Genomic DNA, 7,301 nt, shown 5'->3' with positions numbered 1-7,301 from the left:
GAAATCCTTGGCACAGTACCAGTAGGCAGTCATAGCCAGTGCTATAAGGAATGAGACTCTGGTCTGATTTTCATGGATTAGATTCAAAATCTATCAACTGTTCAAACCTGAAGACACAAACTGCAACACGCTGGGGAGGAGAGCCCAGAAGGCACAAGTTCCTATTATACTCCCCATCCCACACCCCTCACCCCAGGCCGTACACATACTCCTCCATCTCTCCCATTGCCAGGGTCCTGCCCCAGGGTGCAGAGCATGCCGGTGGGCCTCGTGTTTTAAAGGCACCAACTTATGCTGCTTCCTCAGCCACTGAAAGCACCGCCCACTCCCATTCCCAAGCCTGATCACCTCGGGCGACACCCAGCTGTGGCCTGCACCGAGTGACCTGCCTGGGGAAGAGCGGCCCCCATCACCTGCCCAGGCCCTCGGAAGCAGGGCCCCAAGGCCCAAGCGCAGAGCTGCGGCTCTCACCGACCCGCAGCTCCCCAGCCTTTCAGGACCCAACGTCGGCAAGGAAAGGACCCCCCACCCCCCACCCCCCCGTTTGGGACTCTTTGTTCGCTGCGCTTCCTCGTTCCTGTTCTCAAATCTAGCTCCCAGCAGCCCCCGCCAGCGCATCCGACCTACAGGAAAGTTGCTCCTGAGCTGTAGAGGGGCGTCATCGCCTCCTAGCAACGCTCCTAGCAACCGGGTAACATCTGCTCCCTCTGGTCCAATGCGAGCGGAGAACAGCTGCGCGCCCGCCTCGCGTTCCGAACCCGGAGCCGGAGGCGAGAGGCGCTTCAGAGACTGGAGGGACGGACCTGCAGGAGCCAGGGCTGCCCGCCGAGCTGCAGTTGCCGCTGCTGCCGCTGTCGCTGTCGCGCTGCCGCCGCCGCCGTTGCTGTCAGCGCTCGAGTGAAGAGTGACAGCGCCGCAAGAGCGGGAGGGAGCGCCGAACCCCGCGAACCTACGAAACAGGTGCATGCGCCGATCTCCTGGCCAGTGGACCCAGCTCGCAAGGTACGTCTGGACTCATCCAGCCATGTGCCTTTCTCTGAGGCTCAGAAAAGACCCGTTTCCTTGAGGGTGAGGATAGGGACTGTTCTGGGATCCTACTCCGCTCCCGGTCATTGAAAAGCGGCCAGGTGGTGGTCCCGAATTACCTGGCTTCATATTTTAAAAATCATGGAATTGGTTCTTGAGGATTCCCCTGCCCATCGATACTAGGTTTGTGTTCGGAAGTTTTCAGCCCTCCGTGTTTTTCCTTTGACTTCGCTGCTCGTGTGTGTGGCGAGGAGAACGGGGAGCACTAAGCCTGCGGTTAAGGCTAAAATGCCATCGTGCAGCATGGACTAATTGAATCAACACGTATGGAGAGCAACAATCTTTTTAGGTCCTGCTCTGGAAAGGGTCCATTTGGCCGGGAGCAGCCGTTCACTGTTACTCAATCTCCTGAAAAGTAACCATAGTAACTCACCTCTCTTTTGATGGGATCCTCCTCATTGGCTGCCTATCTTCCTTTGGAAAGCTCATCTCTCTAAATATAGAAGATGATGAGATCTGTAAGCATACATCCATGTAGAAAAGGTGCAGTTAAACATGGCCCTTTAAAGAAAAACTATCTTCAAAGAAGAAGTACCATTTGGCTATTTCAAATCTTGCGAGAAATCGTGTGTAGTGCAGAGAATGATTGAGTTGCTGTTTTGAGTTAACTGATGGATTGTAACTTTAGAGAGAATGTATCTTGAAATTATACAACATCTGGCATTTAAAAACAAATTAAGTACATCTGACCCCGATTTCAAAAGAAAATCAACCTACCGATAACATCCCCCAAATAATCTGCCAGTAAATAATTGGAGAAATTGGTTATTCACTTTTTTCCAAATTTCTTAGGATAGCTAAGACTCCTTCTGTTTAAAATTAAATCTGGAGAGCACGAAAGTAATGGTATGTGCTTGAAGGTTAATCTAGTTAATCCATCTGGTCCAGAACAGCTCCACCTTGAACATCTTTCGTAGTGTCCCCCTGCTGCATGCGTTCTCCTGACTTGATAACCAGTTCAAAGCAGCGCAGTCCTGGCTCTCCCCATGTTATTTTGCATCTGTCTCCGTTGTTTCACAATCTCAGGTTGCCATTCATGAGCCAGAGGCTGTGAGAAATGCTCGCTGTGCAAAGGGGATTTTCTGAAGCTGTCCTAGAAATACACTTTTCAGATTGATTCAGCTTTACCAGGTAATCACTAGCTTAAAAGAAATTACTGTTTAAATATGTATCCAAAGAAATAAATGCTAATGTAGCATTACCATAACTCACAAGATCAATATAAGGGGTTGTTTATATAGATGGTTGCTGGGTAAACGTCGATAAAGGTTTTCCGTAGAGAGGACATTTGTGGGCTGGCAGATTTTCCTAAGACCCAAGTGAATAGGGTGGGCCAAATTAGGTAGCCTGCCTTGGGGAGCATGTCAAGCGGAAGCCCTATGAGCAAACTGGTGCATGTCTGAATGAAAGAAATGAAAAGGAGTCTCCAAGTCGCAAAAGGAGATCTTGGTGATTTTTTTAAATTTAATTTGCACTAAGGTCATGAGGATAGAAACTTAGGAGTATTAAGCATCTGAAACCAAATTTTCAAGTCAGAATACATTTAATGAGTGCTAAGCTCTCCAGTGCTGTGTTTAACTTTCACACGTACAGTTCCTGTAGGTAACCGGCCTAGCAAATTGCAATCAAATTCATGAAAATACAGCAGGCTGCATTTCTTCCCTCATTTTACGTCTCTTTGTAAAAGTAAATAACTGAGCGGTTTTATTTAGAAACTGTTTGAAAATTTATTCTGGTCTAATTGTAGGTTTTTTATGATTATCATGAGACTTTAAAAGTACTGGTGTCCATAGTCACTTATTGAAATACCTTTGATAATTTTAAACATTAAAGATGACCACTAACACTATCATTTGCCTTTAGTACCACGACACCTTTTTCCTTTCTCCATTATAATTACTATATTTTATGGTAAGCAGCAAATCCAAGGAGACCAATAAGATTTACTGTCATCTGCGATGAGATGTATGTAGAATTCTAGCCATGCTATCAATCTGAGGAAAGTTTGAATAAGCCACAAGTATTGGTTCATGCATATGCATTAGTCTTGTGCATTCGTAATTTATACACATCCTATCTCTTATGTAATATGCATAGGAGTTTAAAATCATTCAGTGCCCTTTAATTTACATGAAAAGGCCTGCCCTTTCATTGAGACCACTATTGCAATCAAGAAGGTCAAGTGAAAAGGGTTCTTCAATTTTAATTTTGACTCTATCCTGAATGTATAATGTGCAGAATATATCCTGTACACTTTTGATGAACATATCTGTTTGAAGTCATTCATCAGAAAATTTTATCATGGTAATTAGCTTTAAATAAATGAAACTAAATCAAATGGTATCATTATAATATAAACGCTTAATTCTAGGGCTATTGGTAGATCCTAAGGAAGAGTGTAAAAAAAAATTCCACAGCTTTGTAGTTCAGGATATAGTCACTCTTGTCGATGGGAATGCCAGCTGTATTTGTACGTACAGTGAGTTCTAAAAGGGGGATGTCATTCGGGCTATAAGGCTTAGATCAAGCTGAGATCAAGCAGGTTAAAACTGAAACCATGTTCCAATTTCAGTTTCTCCTCATATATTCTATTTGGAAGTGTTTATGTGTCTACGAACATTCCATGTTTAATTTTATGCCATGTTGCTTTCCTGGGATTTAGAAGATGCTTTGAAACATGGAGAAATGTTGAAAGGTTTGATCAAGATGCCAAAGCCCTGGGCTCTGCACTGAGGACTCATGCCAGCTGGCTTTAGCTGTCAAAACACCGACACCCTTACAATAGCTCTAAAGCTGAGGCATAACCAGTTTGGATTGCTCTATTTGTCAAAGCAATATGCTTCAGAAACCTAGAGAAAGGTGAAATAAAATAATATTTCAGAAGCAGAGGGGTAAACTGACCGTAGGCATTCACAACTAAAACTGAGGAAGAAGTGCACCTTCCATTCTGGGGGGAGCAGCTCCGTGTCAGTCCCCCCCCCCCACCCCCAATCTTTCTAAGAAGTTGTCTGTTTAGCTAGTGTCAATACATTACTTTAACATTTCCCCTTTTTGGGCTAACACAAGTATTTCTAAAATTTTTCCTGATTACATTTATGTTAACAGACTAACTAGAGCCATCTAGTTTGTTGCAATATTTCTCACTGGGGGTCATAAGGGGATATTAATAAAAAGGACTAAAGGCTTGCTAGTATTATGTTCAGCATTATGATATAGCTTTATCACTAGAATTTTTTCTAAAAAGTTTTTTTTCATCTTATACTGTGCAGCAAAAAGTCTTCTTGGCAGGTGGATACAAGAGTCTTCTAAATATCAGTGATGCTTAGAAGGGGAGGAGGGGCAGGTTTGAAGCTGGGAAATCCCCCCTATGGTGATGTGTCAGAGTAGATATTCTTTTAAAAACCATTATTGAAAGGAAGCATGGGCTACAAACATCAAGAAAAGTTGGGGATGTTGCAAAGAGAATCACAGCTCAAGAGCCTCAAGTGTCTATTCTGTCTGCATGGGCTATTTGCTTTACTGCTCTGTGGCTCGTCTCCCCATATCTGATGTGGGGCATAAATCTAGCTATTAACTTAAGCAGAGTGCTGGGGTTGAACACAATTCAATTTAATGAAGCACCAAAGTTTTAGAAGAAAGGGAACCTGTGAATGAGGGACATTTCACCACCAGCGTAACTCTGGGTGGTGACACAAATTAGGCAATACAAGCGAAGGCAGAGAATCACCCCACTCTGGGACAAATTGTCCTATATTCTTAGTAAAGTTAATGATTAGTCCATCTTATGTTTTTCTACAACCCTTCTGGGGTACCTGGCTAAATGTTGTTGGCGATATACTCAAACATGGTGGTGGCATCGAAGTGGAAGAGAATGAGGGTGATATAGATTAAGTATTTCTTCATAAGATCTATGCAGTCCACATATGGGGGATTGAAAAGCCCTCCTCTCTGAGCAACAGACCTGGGTATCTAAGGAAGTTATAACATCTCCCGAGACATCTCATCAGTAAGATATTTCTTGGAACCTATATCTAGCAATGTGAGTGCTTTGCCAATTTTCTTTCTGATTCATTCCCACTTTCCAAGGTGTAGTAAAAGGGAGCATCATCCTTTAAAACAAGGAATGGGGGTGCCTGGGTGACTCAGTCAGTTAAGTATCCAACTTTAGCTCAGGTCATGATCTCGCGGTTTGTGGGTTTGAGCCCCATTGTCGGGCTGTGTTGACAGCTCAAGCCTGGAGCCTGCTTCAGATTCTGTGTCTCCCTCTCTCTCTCTCTCTCTCTCTGCTCCTCCCCTGCTTGCTCTCTGTCTTTTTCTCTCAAAAATAAATAAACATTAAAAAAATTAAAACAAAGAATGCACTTCTGAGGGGTGGTAAATCACTAAATTTACCCATGGAACTTCTTGCACTTGGTGTCTGTCAGTAGGGCCAGATCATGGCAAAAATTAGGCTTTGGTGCAGCAACTAAGGTAACTTCATGAAGGTAACTTATGAAATGGGATATGACCAGCCATGTAATAATGCTCTCTTTGGTTCAGAGGTCATCAGCAGCAGAACAAGATAGGCTGTGGAAGGGTGGTGTTTTATTTATTATTCCATATGTACACTTGGGGCTATCCTGAGGGATGTGGAATCCAGTCCCAGACACTGCTTCTGGTCTTGGGAAACTTCTCTTTCTTGTTAGTATCCCTGGAAGTTCCTAAGAAACTTTGCCAGGAGCTACAACTTGTTGGTAATTCTAAACTGCCAGCAAAGTCAATCTTGTGCTTGGAGTGGGTGATAAATCTGTAGAAACAGATTGTTCCATTGAGCTAAAAACTGCCACTGAGTTCTGCTCCATAGAATATATTATCTAGAAGTGTGCCAGGCAAGGGGTTATAAGGGACAAAACTGATGGAAAATTGCTATCACAAAACTCAAGGTCTACAAAAGGAGCAGTATTGCAGCCTTGAATGTTGCTTCCATCTACCTCCTTGAGCGCACTTGTGAATGTTTCATGCTACTGTGCTCAACACAAAAGAGAGGACAAATGTCCTGCTTTAACATGGTACTGCTTAATAGGACACATATTTATGATTTCAAAAATGAAATCACTACACTCACAACACCTAAAATTTATTGAGTAGAAAATGTGTGGAAATGTGACAAGCCCTGGCTGAGTAAGTGCTTTTAAAATATCATCTCCCTTAATTCACATACAACTCAGTGAGTTTGATATTGTTCCTCCATTTAATTGATGAGGAAACTCAGGCTCTGTGAGGTTAAAGTCACTAAGCAAATAAATTGTAGAGTTGGGATTTGAACTAGTGCTGTTTCACAGCACTAGAAAATCCTGTTGAGATATTTTAAGCCATGTAGCAAGACTGAAGAGTGCAGCTAACAGGGACAGATGATACAGCTCTTTCTAAACAAAAATGGTTGTTGCCTTTAAGGAAGGACGTGTTCTAGCTCTGCGACTAGCAAAACATTAGGTAGTTAGGTAGGGACATGTACTTTCTAAGGCTCACGCCAGGCTAATGCCACGCAAAGGGAAATCAGTGAGGGACCGGAAGTCGGGGCCCCGTGATTTGTACCCAAGTCAGCCGTTGATCAGTGGTTAGACCCCACCTTAGTCTCCCCATTGATCAGACTGTTCTTTTGTCTGTGGCTACAGAGGCACATCTACTAGGAGGATCTCAGCTCGGGTTTTGCAGTCTATTGATCAAGGTGTTGTGGGGAAGAGAATGGAAACGTGGTTAAAATGAAGATATGTGAAAGCCATCACTTCTTCACCATCTCTCAGGCTTTGCAGGCTCAGACAAAGAATGGATCTCCATGACGGCCTTGTTCTTTTATTATTGTCTGTTCTCTCAAAGTGTTTGTAAATTAATTTGCTGATGATCTTTCCTTAATGTACTGCCCCTGGGCCGTGTACCTAATGAAATCACTTGTGCAGTAATAGGATTCCAGATGTCTGGAGGCAGGGGCAGAACAATAGGAGGAGCACTTGAGCAATCGTTTGTAACTACATTTGAAACATTTATTTTAAAAATGTGTATAAATTGTGCCGCTGGAACCCTAATGACGGGGGCGGTCATTCTGTTGCCTGACTTCTCATGTGTTGCTTCTTGAAGTTTTACACTGTGAAATGCGTTGGGCTGGACACAGGTATTTTATGTGTGAATATCCAAGCCAGAGTTAACCCTTTTACCTTTGGAGGTAAATTTAGGCGCAG

At 43.4% G+C, this 7,301-nt stretch overlaps 1 long non-coding RNA gene across 3 annotated transcripts in view; it reads left to right on the top strand.

Moving 5' to 3' along the window:
• Positions 1 to 641: 641 nt before the first annotated feature.
• LOC147579919 (uncharacterized) overlaps positions 642 to 7,301 on the top strand; it is a 32,959-nt gene continuing 26,299 nt past the window's right edge. Inside the window, exons 1-2 of one of the 3 annotated variants that reach the window (XR_015252320.1) lie at positions 642 to 1,002; positions 2,113 to 2,217. This is a non-coding gene — a long non-coding RNA (uncharacterized LOC147579919). The remainder of the gene's footprint in view (positions 1,003 to 2,112; positions 2,218 to 7,301) is intronic. The other 2 variants (XR_015252319.1, XR_015252321.1) reach the window with 2 other exon arrangements.

Source organism: Puma concolor, chromosome B3, assembly GCF_028749965.1.
Source record: "Puma concolor isolate L17-30 chromosome B3, mPumCon1.1.hap2, whole genome shotgun sequence".
Classification (NCBI taxonomy): Eukaryota; Metazoa; Chordata; class Mammalia; order Carnivora; family Felidae; genus Puma; species Puma concolor.
This window is presented reverse-complemented; position numbering and strand designations above follow the sequence as displayed.